Here is a 15,682-nt window from a genome sequence, read left to right as displayed (position 1 = left end):
CAAAACCCATCTCAGGCCTAATATTTCGTCTTTTTCTGAATTTATGACCAGTTTGCCCCTGAAATCATGTTATATTCTTTTCTCATCCTCACATCACCCGGCCACTACGCCGCTCGTCCTCACCCACCGAAAGGCTTGCTGTCACCCACCACGCACGCCGCTCAGCGTCACCTACCATCGTTGTCTAGTTAATGAACTACAGCGATTTCCCACTCTCAAAAAACGAAAGGCTGATGTTATTAATAGCAGTTCAGAAATGGAATGCCTCACAAATCTGAAATTTTCCGTCAAATTTGGGGACATTGTTGATGGGTTTTGCCCAAAAAATAAGTCTCTTAGGGTATGATTTTCAGAAATTGTTGATGGGTTTTGCCCAAAACATTGTTGATGGGGACATTTTCAGAAATTCAATGGAGGTATAATTGTAGCGGCCTTATCAAAAGTCAATAGAATGAGTGAGGAAGGAGGGAGGGTGACTGGCGGAAAAGAGGCGGCGGTTGGATTGTCCAAGGCACGGGGTGGATGACGGCTGTAAGGCGACACAACAACCACAGAGGCGTGTGCACAGGAAATCGATACATAAAGGTGAAGGGATTTCAGGGGCAAATTGGTCATTAAAATAGAGAAAAGGGGGAAAAATTCAAAAAAGGACTGAATATTGGGCCTGAGTTGGGTTTTGGGAGCAATTTCTTGCCTGAGGTGAAGTTATGGGAATAGTTTTAGCAAATTGTTTTAAAAGGGAGTAATTTTAGCAAAACGTGTTTCAAAAGGGAGTAAAATCTAATTTACTCTTTGCAAAACGATTATTTTGTTGTTTTGTGAGAGACTTTTAGTGAGAATAGGAAAATATTCAAATTGTGGGGTTTATATTGGGAGAAGAATGAGCGAGGGGCCTAATTGAAAGTTCATTAAAAAATGTCTTACGTTTTGAAGTAAATGAGTCGATGTCGAATAGCAATTGGGTTATTTTGAGGCCGAGCACTATGGCCAAAACAAAGTACTGAAATGGGCTTGAATTGTGAACTTAGTTGAAGTAGCCTATGTCAATCTTTTTCGTGCCTAAACTGTGCAGCGTCCTTATAAACTCAAACAAGACTGAACACGTTTCCTGATTTCCTCACGGGCCATATGAATAATGAAGCCCAATTACTTTGATGGTTTGATCAGAATGTCATACTCCCTCTCTGTCTCGTTCATTTGTTTACCTTTACTTTTTACACAAAAATTATAAAAAGGGAAGGTGATTATTTGAGGCTAGTGTTATTAGATGACAAGTGGACAATAATGAAATTAGATGATCAAATAACTCATTAGATGCACGCCTAATACAGAAAGGTAAACAAATAAATGAGACACTCAAAAATGGAAATGGTAAATAAATGACCGAGACGGAAGGAATATATCTTTAGTAGTTTAGGAGTACCAAAGTTTGGATCTCTTTAATTTTCTACGTGATTATTTGATTTTACGTAATGTTAATAAACTTTATATAAAGATTTATGAAACTATTTTACAAAATATCATTTCTCAATATTAGGTAGAAATTAGTTTAGGTGAGATTTTGGGATATTTTTGTGACAAAAATATAAAAGTTGTATTATTATTGTTTAAGTTAATAGGTTGGGTTATTTATGGAAGACATATCAAAGGTTGAGTTATTTTTGTTAAATTTGCCTAAAATAAATGGTCAAAAGAAAGTTTACATTAATTTTTAAATAACTTATACAAATATTTTACAAGTTAATGTTTTACAATAAGTTTTTAGACAAAAAGACCTTATGTAATTTGGGTTGAAATATAGAAATGGAGTTTATGTTGTCAAAGTAAAGGAGCTAATTATTACAATTAAAATATGAAGGTTTAATTTCGAATTTGGACAAACTTAAGGGAGAATCACCACTTTCGCAGATAGACAAACATTTCGAATTTGGACAAACTTAACCTCTACTACTAATAAGGTCATGTTTTTTTGGACTGAATTTCATCTTATTTCAACTTAGTTTAACTCTATTCAGTTCAATTTAGTTTAGCTTTATTCAATTTAGGTCAATCCATCTCTTCACAAATTAACTCTTAATCTAGTTCAATGCAGTTTACTTCAGCTCCATTAAGTTCAGTTCAGCTCTACTAAATCCAACTAAGTTCAGTTCAGCTCTTTTCAGCTGAAAAGAACATGGCCTAAGATCCTTTATCTTTTGGGTTGAATAATAGAACTGAGCTGAATTTATCGAAGTTAAATGGAGTTGATTCTATGCGTTACTTATTCTAACTTGCTTGTCTTTTCTCGTACATTTACACTTCTTGTAAATATTGTAACATCTATTTCGTCATTTTTTTTTATATAACCTCAACCACATCAAACAACGACTTGGTTTTACTATTCGATCTACTTAAAATAATAATATAATAATTGATGTTAATCGACTACACATTTTCAGTAGGAGTAGCATTTTGTAGTTATCCTCATAGCTTGGTTCCTCCAAATGACATAAAGCCAACTACTTCAATGCAAATGCAAGTTCATTCGTAACCTTTTCTTTTTGTTGTAGTGTATAATAATACGACTAAGGCATGTATCTAAAAGTCTACCGAAGCAGGTTAACAGTGGATACAAAGTCAATATAACTACTCTATTCTTTCCGAACCTCATCACCAAAAATCTAGAAAAGAGTGGTCAGAACTCAGAAGTAGTGATACTTTCATATTTGCTTTTACACTTTCTAGTTTTTAGCAAGGCGACAATACCTATACTCCACCTTATCAATTCTTTATAATTAACTTCTTGTTACTCTAAATGATGTTTAGAGCTTGATGATCTTACTAATCGAGGTTCAATGATAATTATCATGTCTATAATACGTATTAATAAGTAATCAAGTGAATTTGGTATGGTGATTAGTGATTACTCACTCTAAGGGTTGGATCCTTACTAATGAAAATAGAGTCAACTCTTTGGTCAATTGTTTATTACTTTTCAGGAGCACTCATGCACGGTATGGAGATTGCTCACTATTTGTAGATAGTGAACTCCTCGATTTACACCAAGAAAAAACCGTCATAAGTTGTATCCCCGTAATTAGCAAGGAACCAAAATAGGCCATAATTGAGTACATTAACCAAGAAGCACATACATTAAGCACTTGATCATTTTGGTGCAAAGTTGGTTGATTGGTAGTATCATTTAACTTGAATCCAAATAAGATGCATGAAACGGTTTAAGACAACTCATATACGATAAAAACGATGAACCTACAATCTGAACAACTCATATGTAATAAAAACAAAAACTAGAAAAAAATAAGACAACCCATCATATCCCTTAATTAGGGTATATCCTTCATGAAAATGTCAAATTATATATATACGCTAATTGACTTGTCTATCAACTTTAAATATACCTCTACATGTTTGATTTAGTTTATTAATGTGCACCCTTAGAACGAAAATACGTTAGAAAAACCGTTAATTTATTTACATAATATCACATGTAAGTTGATAATTACTGAATTATGAGAATCAGATTAGATCTTTGTAGTACTAAAATATCTACAAATCTAGGACAATTTAGGTATATACATATACGGAGTATATCACTAATTAACCCCCAACTTTACTGACATTCCTAAGTACATGCACGTAAATATAACACATACGATAGTATTTACTTTACATATAGATATTGTGTATATAATAAGTATATTATATATGTGTCAGTAATTAAAGCTTTAAAGAATCCACACAAAATATTTACGCATGAAGTCGACATTATCATCACATTCCCTTACTCTCTCTGCCATACATTTTATATCATCAAATGCTATTTTGTGCCCTAAGTTTTTGGATATCACGTGATTTACTACTACACTTTTATGTTTCAGCGTTATGGACCACCTACCCTTCATTTTTATTCTTTTCCGATCCGACATTATCTTTTTCTCTTTTTTTAACTCACTAAATTATTACGTAACACGATTTCACACTGTGCGATAGTCCCAATATAGAAAAACACTTATTTATTGCAATGACTTTCTTATGCAAAAGGATCATATTACATGTGAGACAGTCTTATTTTATAATTTGTGTTCTAACTTCTCTATTTTCCCTCCATTCTTTGTTTAATTAATATACATAATAATCCTTGTTATTTGGCCTTTTCTTGGAAAGAAACAATGATAGGTTATAATAATACTATTACACTAATAAAGAGTAAAGTGGTAAAGAGTAGAGTAAGTCTTAAGCATGGTACATTGGCACCCAATACGGATCTTATTTATCTCTTTTTTTATTTTTAGTTCTTCTTTTACTTTGATTATTCTTAGCAAACTTTTTTACTTTGTTAAGGGAATTTGTGAAGGGTGATCGATTCTATAGTCCTTTTGTACCCATTGTAGCATTGCATGATTCATAACAACGTCATTAAAAGGATGAATATGAAATTTGTAGACCATTTATTTAACTTTTACTCTAGTTACCATTTATTTCAGTTTAATTCAATTCAGCTCAATTTCATTATTCAGTTAAGTTTAACTTCATTTAGTTCAATTCAGTTCATTTAGACCGAGAAAAATACGGCCTAAAATTATTAATTTACACATATTACGATGTAAAACATGTTTAAGGCTATTTATTAAAGTATTCTTAATTCTTAGAGAAAAATACTTATTTATTCCATACGTATCATTTAATAAAAGTTACGGAGTATTTGAATAGAATTTCTTTGCTTTAGTATTGTCACAAATTCTCATTCAAAATGACATTATCCGTCTTAAACTTAAGATAGATCATATATTGTTTTTTCCTATGCATTCTCATATACACAAATGATATATACTTGATTCGTTTTAAATAATGTAATCTTAATTAAGGAGACTTACTTTAGTATTGTAATATAATAATGTGATTTGAGTCAAATCAAAATCACCAAAAGTTGACTTTGTACGGAAGATACTGCCATACACACAAGCCTCATAATTCCATTTACGATTTACTCTAAAACACACATAAATAGTGAGTGTAGTTTATGATTAGGTAATGAGGAAACCCATACACTGTCTCTTAGTTAAACGTTAGACGGAAAATGTTAGATAATTTGTCCCTTAGTTAATGCGTTTTTAGACTAACAAGAATGGAATTTCCTAATTGTATAGCTACGACAATTAGCTTATATACTTAATGTACGACAAACTTCAATTTTAGATGTTTACGACGTCAGACAAATAACATTAAACATTTTACAAGTACATTTGATGCCGTGAGACCAACGTTGTTTCACTTGTTTGTCTACTTGTGGGTTTTACAAATGGAATATGATAGAGCGTCCCGAGTGGTTCCGACACTAGGTACCACATACGTGCACCGTGCACGCACCTTGTCACAGTAGCGGAGCTAGGACTTATGGTTGAGTTTGTGAGTGGGGCAAAAAAATCCGACGGGGGAGAACAAGTATTATCATAAGAAGTTTGCAGAAATGCAGGAGTTGAGAGGTCCCGGGTTCGACTACCATCCGAGGGGGTGGCTTACATGGTTCATGTGGTGGTGCGGGAATGCATGAGCCCGGGGGATTCAACCTCCTCGTCATCAAAAAAAAAAAAATCAAAACTTACTAAAACTTGCGAGATTTTCATTTTCCAGAGGAGGCAAGCGTCCTTGCTAAGCTAGCCCCCTAAATCCGCCACTGTCTTGACACTTACTTTATTGCAGATTTGTGGAGCCTGATCGTTTTAGTGGATTTTTCATATTGTATCTAAAATGGTGGTATATTTCGACAGTCCGAGACTTAGTAGTACCTAGTGATGTCTTTTATGTAAAATTCTCTTACATAAGTGACAAGTGTTTGTATTTAGAGCGAGTCATGCATATATATATATATATATATATATATATAAAATAACATGATTTATAAATAATCCGCTCATATAAATTTGAGTCAGATCAAGCTGTTCTTAAATCGACCTCACAAAGCAAATAAACTAGTCACAATACAAATCTTTGTTAAAGGTCATTAGATTCAGATTAGGTTTGTCCAAATGAGTCAATATTATTTCTATTAGTACGTTATTAGAGGATTAAATGATTAATAGGAGCAATAATTGTGTTAAATGGTTAATTGTATACAACAACATTAGTATATTACGGCGGAAAATCAAGGGTGTTTTGTCTACATACGGGTTGGACTATAATAGCAAGTCAATGTGGGTGAAGATTCCTAGGTTTATAAACGTATCAGTCAACACAATGACTATGTATATCGCCTTTTATTCATCTTTACTTTAGTAGTTTAGTGAAGAAACTCCACGTCAAATGCATAAATAATTAGATAATGACTCGAGCTTACTTTTCGACCATGTCGCAATGGGAGGGAGACAGTGGGATGACAGTGTGTTCTTCATTTTCTTAGATTAGGTGACTTATTTAATCACTTGATAACGAATTTTGAATAAGACGGTGGATGTTATTATGATTTATGAGGTGCTTGGGAACTTTTAAACTAAAAATTGATTCGTAATTAAGTTATTTCAAGCGCTTGAGAAATATAAGAATTTGTTGGAGTTAGATTGGACTGTGTTAAGTTTTATTTCAATTCTGCCTAATCAAAATTGGTATTTCTATTACTACTTTATCTTCTATTGTAGACTTGTCAAATAGGTTAGAGTTGGGTGTGACATGAACTCATGGTGGGTATGACGGGGTTGGGTTAAAGAAAAAAACATGATATCTTGGGTAACATAAATGGAGTTATGCATGGCGAAAGAGGTTGTTATGATAACATTAGTAACACCCCAGCCAAAACATGGACTCAAGGTTGTTACTCATAGTAGCTTACCAAGTTGTGTACTTGGCTCATAACCTCATAGGTTAACACAAGTCTTTTCTAACGCATTTTGACCTTACTCATGTGTAACTTGAAAATTTTCCCATGAAGTCACCCAACCATCCTACGATTATTTTCCAGCTAGAATGCTCAACTTTAGAGTTCTTAACGTGAATTACTAGGAAAAAAAGGCACACTTTGTTAACATGACTAATATAATATTTGCAATACCTTTAGGCCAAGTCATTTTTGCTTATCGATGGATGAACCTCTTTAATAGGATACCCTACTTGTAGAACCTCTTCAGTTAACATGAGGGATTATATGTGATGGAACCACCCGCTTATTGTTTTAGAGGTGGTGGTTAGGTGGATAGTAAAGGCTGATCGATGGTGATTCGGTGGATGGGATATGTTTTAATAAGCGGGATCTTTCGCTACATAATGAGGGGTGTTTTTGGCATTAGTTGTTTTGGGTAAAAGTGAGCAAAAGCATACCCATCCTATCCAGATTTGAATACCTTATCAAAGATTCAGGTTTTAAAATCTCACTTTTTTTTTGAAGTGAACCCCGAAAGGGGATCAATGCATTAACATAGAATCACGCTCCGCGATACAAACGATATCCAAAGGGCTCGTATCAGTCCAACCCCGACGTCCCTCTTGCCATGGCACAAAGTGAGCCATCTTATGAGCTACCTTATTGTTTTTCCTACGCGTAAACTTAAAAAACACGCTATTAAAAGAATTACAAACTAAATAAACATCATCGTAAACCAGGTGCAAATCGCTTCGTCCCTTGGCACGCCTGTGCAAGTCTTCTACCACCCCTTCACAGTCGCTCTCGACGTCCACATCAGTTTGCCCATTCATCCTTGCTTCTTGAAGTCCCTTTAAAATTACCACCGCTTCCGCCATCGCTACACTCATATCGCCTTTTTGTTGCGTCACAGCACACCACAAAACCTTCCCATATTCATCCCGTCCTACGCTTCCCCATCCAACTCCTATACCTTCCAAAACCACCGTGTCAACGTTCACCTTGACCCTTCCCTGGCTCGGTTTAGTCCATCCCGTTTCCTCTTCACCACGCCCCTGCACTTCCCCCGTTGTACCCATCTTTAAACTCACACCCACCTGCATCTCCCACATAAGCTCTCTGACCCGTCTCATAACCCTGGCAGCACCCCCACTTTCTCCCTCAAAAACGAGTTTGCTTCGATCTTCCCAAATTGCCCAACAGCTCGTCATGAATTCCGCACATTCTCTCACTCCCATTCCCTTCATCATTTCTTCAATCCAATCTTTCGCTTTCCCAAACCCAACTCCCTCGATTCTCTCCACTCGCAATTCGTCCCAAATATCCCCCACCCTACCACAATCTCGCATCGTATGAAGACACGTCTCCACACAATAACGACATCGTGGACAAGTCTCATCCATCAATTCCATTCGGGCTGCAATATCACCTCTCGTGGGAATGGCATCCATGCATAGCTGCCAAAAGTAAACTTGTATTCGCGGCAGGACTGGAATGCTCCATATATTTTTCCACACCCATCGGGCTTGGCTGTGCTCGGACTGTCCAGCCGTATCATTGTCTTCACTTAGCAGAGCACGGTAAGCAAACCGGACCGAGTATTGACCATCTTTCTCGAGTTCCCAACACCATTCTGAAGGAAATGTAGATCTATATACATACATATTCATATATGTGATTTAATTTAATTTGTCATAAAATTAAATATGGATTTTATGCATGCAAACTAAAACAAAAGAAGATAAGAAAACATTTTCTTACCATATAAAATTCGGTCATATTGGGCACCAACAAGATCTCCTTCTTGTTAGTTCTTGAGCTTTCCAATAATGGATGAACATACAAAAATCCCAAAGTAGAGATTCTCCAATTAGTAGCACCCAAGACAATCCCTTAATCCCATAAATAAACATGTACTAGATGTTTGTATTGTAGTTTACCTTAAAATCTATTACTAATACTCATATACTACTTCTAGTAATCTTAGTAATTTATATGAACAATTTGAATCAAATACTCATCTTTTTAATGAATATTAAGGAGAGAGAAGAGAGAATATTCATGAACATTTTTTATGTTAATTGAATGGTAGTGTAAGAAAAAGAAAAGAACCAACTCACCTCCTTGTAGAGGGAGTGTCACGGTTTTTAGGTGCCTAAAATGGCATCATTTCTTTTTCTTTTACTCTTCTCAAAAACAGTAGGTGTGTAAGATGTGTAAGACTAGTAGTAGGTAGGCATCATTATGTTTATTTTATCAAATAAAATAAAACAACCAAAACCCACTAACACACCCTCCATTTTCGGTCCATATACTTAAAATGGACTACCATTTTATTTTGTCAATTTGTCATTTGTCACACAATATGTCACATGTAGTATGTTACATGTTATTAATTAATTTGATGCATATTTATCACATAAATATCATTTCATGAATTAATTAAATTTCATACAACAAATTGACTAGTGATACTTGATCACATAAATAAAATGGGTCATATAGTTATAATTCACAACTTCTTGTAATTATAATTAACCATTCATTCTTATCTTTATTGTTTCTCAAACAATAAATAATTTTAGCAACAAAGCATTTTATTACTAAAATAAATCTTATTTAATCCCATTACAATAAGATATCAATATTCTCTCTCACAAATCGAATTGTTCAATTTTAAGGAATTAATTAATCAGACGGTATACAACTAATTAACCTTTTTAATTAAGGGAATCGTCCTTTAGGTGTGACCTCGAGGATCAATGATCACCACCGTCGCACGCACTTGATAATGTCAAACTCTAGCCAACCAATCATTACCAATATGTGTGGACCAGTTGACTATATATATGTAATGTATCATCCCTTTCGTATTCTTGGCATGAGATTTAATAATGATATTTAAATCATGTGATCGCACTATTGTTGAGGACACATTTCCCAACAATCTCCCACTTGTCCTCGACAAGTGTGCGTCACCAATTCTCTTGTCCTATTACTATCTCCCACTCAATGCAAGGTGTCTTTCGGTCGTACTTGCAAGTGATCATATCGAGAGTGGTTACCTCGATCCGGAGAATAATCGATTGACCGGAATTTATCTACCATAGATACCTTCCGAGCGTGGCCACGTATTTCCGATTCATTACTCCTCGAGTGGCCCTGAGATATTGTTTTAACCCCGACAAGGGGGTGGACAATTCCTATCGCACTTATTCCCTTCGACTAGCCACACCATCATAACCCAAAATATGCCCATTTGACCCCATTTACGAAGGTCGTAGTAACACAAATCAAAGTTAATCTGAAACTGTGCCATCTTAGGCGAACAGTCTTTAGTCAAAAGAATTGACTCATTAGAATACTATAGTAGCTCTCGCCACGACCAGGCTTTATAAATTTGCCAGAACTCTATAAGCGGTCACTGCCCGACAAAGTGTTCCTAACAGTCTGCCTATGTGATCGACTAGTCATCTCACATGACTCTATGGCACTTGAACTTGCCATCAATCGCATCACACTCTAGTCACTTCGAGACATCACGTCATATAAGTGACTATGGACGAATACAATGCTAATCCGTGTTCACTTTAACGGGGTTCAATTGTCTCTACAACCCGTTTGGATGTAACAAAGTATAATAAAAGAGTTTTAAAGTAAAACTCGAACGACAAATGCGATTATCACATATGAATAGTCAATGCCTGATTACTATTTCATGTTCTATAATCTAATTTGATCTTGTACATAGTTGTTCATTTCAATTCAATTGAAATGACATGACTCATCATGTTTAGCCTTTGAGAAGGCTTTGGTTAGTAGGTTTTATCAATTTCTTGTACCTTACTCAACCTTACTACATACTCGTTTTCCTTTGTAATGTATACATTTGCATTACAAAACTTTCTGAGTACGTGTCGAGATCCAATCAAGACATAGACCCTCTAGCCTAAGAATAGCTCCCACTGTTTTCACTAGGGATGTCAACTTCACCCGCACCCGATCAAAAACCGATCCATCCGATTTTAAAACACGGATGAAAACCCGACTTAAATGGATGATGGATGGATGACGGATGGAACGGATGACGGATGACGGATGGGTTGGATGAAGAAATTTCACCCGTCATCCATCCATCACCCGATTTAATTACTTTTTATTTAATTTTTTTAACATCTAATACATTATTAAGATACAAAATATTCAAATATTCAAATTTTTCTACTCTAAAAATATATATTTTGTAAAACTACCCATTAGAAAGTTAAACTAAAATAATTATCTAACATTTTTTTTGTATAGAAATAAAAAATCATCACTTTTTGTAACTTAAAACCTATAAATACACAACATCCATTTATCACCCGATCCACCCGTTTCATCCATGGATGATGGATGGATGGATGACGGATGATAGGTTTCACGGATGACGGACGGGTTGGATGAGATTTTAAAAAGACGGATGGATGACGGATGAGGCTTCACCCGACCCGAACCCGATCCATTGACATCCCTAGTTTTCACAGTGTGCGGGATTCATCCTTCTTGCACATCTCATGATCGCAAGTGTACTCAATTTCCGTTATAAATATCTCTCATTGTTCTTTGTTGCCTAGAACGATTCTAGAAAATCTACTTCTTAATTAACATTGCCACAATGGTATCTTAACCATCCTAGTGTGTTTTGATTATGGTTTTGTCGGAAACCATGCGCAATCTCAATTGTCAATTGTCACTTGTGTAACACCCTTTCACAATATTGCATCATAAACACTTTGCTTTACTTCCTTAATACTTCTGCAAGCACTTAAGGGTAATTTTTATAGCTTACTTGGTAAAGATTACTTAAATTCGATTTTTTTTGAAAAACAATTCATCATACTCAAAGCATATGAAGTGTTATACATCATTTCTTTTTAATTGATTCGGCAGCGGAAGCAAATGAAATCAATCAAATATGTTCAATTTAATTGAACTAGTCATGAATCTTATCAACATAAGACTTCTTACTGACGCTAATATCATGTGGATTTATCTTCATAAATCCGGATATTCAAGATGTATTATAATACTCCAAAAGTCTTAAATCATTCGCAATGATCAATATGTCATCCACATATCGGACTAATTAAAATTTCCGTAACTCCCACTAAACTCCATGTATAAACACAACTTCTCGACTTATCGAGAAATGTTTTATCACATGATCAAAATGTTGATTCTAACTCATTGATGTCCTACTTAAGACCCTCTCTCAAGTTTCACATTATCTTAGGGTTGCAAGAATCTACTAAACTCAAGACATGTATTGAATACATTCCTTCTATTGAAGAAGTGGGTTTTAGATTCACTCGCTATGTATTTCATAACCTCATAATGAAACACAATCCCTAAGAAGATCCAAATAGACTTGATCATTTCAATTAGTACAAAACCCTTTGCAACCAATTTTGTTTTGAAATATCTCTTTATTAGTGCAAAACCCTTTGTCACTAATCAAGCCCTTTTGATTCGGATTTTTATGACTCTAAGCCTTGTATTGAGTTGTGACTTAAACACTCTTATGTAAGTCATATGTTCATTACTTTCTAGAAGTAATCAACTTGAATCAAACAATTTCTTTTGTAAGTTATAAGCTCTTTTCTTATTTAAAAGTAGCATGAATTCATCATTTTTAACAAGTGACGAATTTAACCTCCTAGGTTTTAAAGAAACAATATTTTACACAAAACGTCTCATGTAGCCAAGAAGTACCAGTTTCTTGCGACATAACATTCTTTGTGGCTCTTGAATAATTTTCTCCCACTCTGTCTTCTAGAAATAAACTTACATTTTAGAAAGACAGCTTCACGAGCCACAAACCCGGTGTACTCGTGATAATTGAAAAGGGAAAAATTTGAGCATTTGTTTCTTGTGAAAACTTACAAACATGGTACCCTTACCATTTCATATCTCATATGATTCGATTTAGTGGAAAAATAATTTAGACAAAAATGATAAAATCCCCAAAAGGATCAAGTAACTCAAAGTAACTTGATTGAAGTCCAAACCATATCGAATAGCGTTTGATTTCTTATCCAATCACACATTATTTCATAATGCGTGCTAAGGGAGATTAACTTGTGATATTAGATCACATTTCCATTGGCTTATATCAAAGTTTTCACTTTGATAATCCCATCACGACTAAATCGTGATTTCTTTAACTCTTTAAACTTCTTTAAATATTTTCTATTTACCTTATTAAGTTAACACATTAGCGTCAACTTAAATCGTTGGTAAAAGAGAATGATTAACTTATTATGGATCAATGATTTATAACCTCGATCTCCTTTTCAACCAAAAGGCACGAGACATCTTGCTTTGAATACAAGACACGCATATACCATTAACAATCTAGTGGTTTCAAGAGTACTCGATAACTCTTTGCGTTCATCATTCCAAAATTTTAAGGTTTAATCTTGGGTTACCAATTTTGAGTCTTGCATCATCTTCATGATATATTATTCTAGTTTGGTTTAGAATATAATCACTTTGATGATGGGCTAGCCATACATCAAATCATGGTGTATAGGGTCACAAAAGTGAAACCTCTTTTGTATCTTTAACAAATTGTATTCTTATTTAGAGTTTATGTACTTAATAGTCACAATTAAGTACAACTCCAAATCCGAAAACTAGATTTAGTACACAATGACTCTATCTCTTGACTTCATTGTTGCTAGTCGTCATATTCTAATCATCCTATGTATCAAACATAATGATGAAAACCACCACCGGTTTCTAATATTGACGAAGTAATACTAGCAAAATTATGTTTAATCAAATAAACATTTAACGAAGAAGGTCCCATTAGATGTCCCATAACTAACTTGTTGATTCTTCAATAATTTGGGGTAGTTTCCTTTCTTGTGTCCAACATTTAGGACAATGGAAACTTTATCGGTCGGGATTGATAGGTTTAGTATCGTCATTCTCAACAACTTTACCTTTAACATTACCTTGTATCAATTCCATTATAATCCTTACTTCTTGAACCTCGTCTTTATCTTAACGGTTTAAGAGAATGCTCCCACTTAATTCAATGAGTATTTGCTTTGAGAAGCAAAATTGAATTCATGAAGATTCACTCTTCATTTGTTCGTTTTAGTCTTAAAACTTTCATTGAAGTGGTTGCGTTATTTTGGTCAATTACGAATTCTTGACAAAACTAATTACCAAAACAATTTATCGCTTCAAGGTACTTAATTCATTTAAGTACATGAAAAATAATCCATTGTAAGTAGATGTGTTAGTCAAGAATCAAAAACCTGTTTGATAATGAATAACTTTAATCTATACTCTTTACAAGAGATCCTTAGCAATGGTTCATATGAGGTTTTAGAAGCAAATTCATATTTGTCTTTAGTTACGATGTTTTAAAGGAGTTTTGAATCAAAAACGAAATGATATCGTATATGAATTGTGGTAAAGAAATAGAACAATATAACAACGGAATAGTGGAAAAAACTTAACATTTATCGTTTTATTAATACTTGTAAACAACAAGTAAAGCATTTACATAGTGACCTCTACCCAACTATGATAAATGATTCCAAGACCCAAATTCATATCGACTTAGGCACGGTGGGGCCGATACATCCTTTATCAATATAACTCGGTGGATTAACGTTTAATCGATTCTACTTTTAGAACTCTTGGTTGATAATATTACATTAACAATTATCTTTAGCCCAAAACACATCCGACAAGGGCACGGTGGGGCCGATACATCCCTTATCAAAAACTTTTGTTGAGTTCAATCCAAATTTCGAATAAATGTGTCCATGATCCAAACCCACATTAACTTGGGCACGGTGTGGCCGATACATCCCTTATCAACATGAATTCGGTGGATTAACATTCATCACCCACTTCCCCTACGTAACAAGATTTGTACCCCGGTGGGGCCGAGCGCACTCCCTCGCGAAATAGGTTTTCATGGTTTCTACTATTTGGTAAGGCTATGTCTCAATTAATTGTTTTAGCGAGAGGTCATGTCAATTCATTATCTATCACGTTTTAAGTGAACTAAAGCGGTGAACTACGATAATTCTAATTGACACGGTCGATAAACTCGATAAAATGACAATGCATGTTTTAGTTATGGCGATTTAGCGATGCATGTGACATAAAATAAAATGCAAGCATAAAGATAAATATATCCTAGTATGGCCTTTCCTAAAAATAGAAAAACTATTTAACTATTACATATTCGGAAACCAACTCCATTGGTCCCTTTATCTTCGGTTGTGGCACGCATCTCGAGGTAACACCGTCTTTATGTATCGCCATTCTTGAAGAAATCCGTCTTCGGGAACTCCGGAATGAATAAAATTACATAATAAACTACATAATTTCCTATTATACATTTGTAACTAAAATAAAAATAAATCTATTAAATTACAAAACGGTGATACGAGATCACAATAAAATTACAACCGAATCGATATTCTCATACATTTCGGGAAATACCAATTAAAATCTAAGGCCATACTAAGTAAAATTACATAATTCAAAATTACATAAATTAAAATTATGACAATCATAAAGAAAATGCAGCATTATAATATGTATGAAAATGCTCAATTTTATGCTAAATCGCCTTTAAATAGCCAATATCGTATATTACTCGGTTTTTACGGATTTGCGTGATTTCAACATTTTATAATCACAAAAATACATAAACTCATATTTATGCATAAGTTAATTACCCTAACCTCTTAGGACTCAAAATTTAGTCTTCACTAATAATTTGACCATAATTAACCCATATTTTATAAAATTGTTCAT

The sequence above is a fragment of the Silene latifolia genome, chromosome 2 (genome assembly GCF_048544455.1).
Source record: "Silene latifolia isolate original U9 population chromosome 2, ASM4854445v1, whole genome shotgun sequence".
Lineage (NCBI taxonomy): Eukaryota > Viridiplantae > Streptophyta > Magnoliopsida > Caryophyllales > Caryophyllaceae > Silene > Silene latifolia.
Note: the sequence above shows the minus strand (reverse complement) of the source record.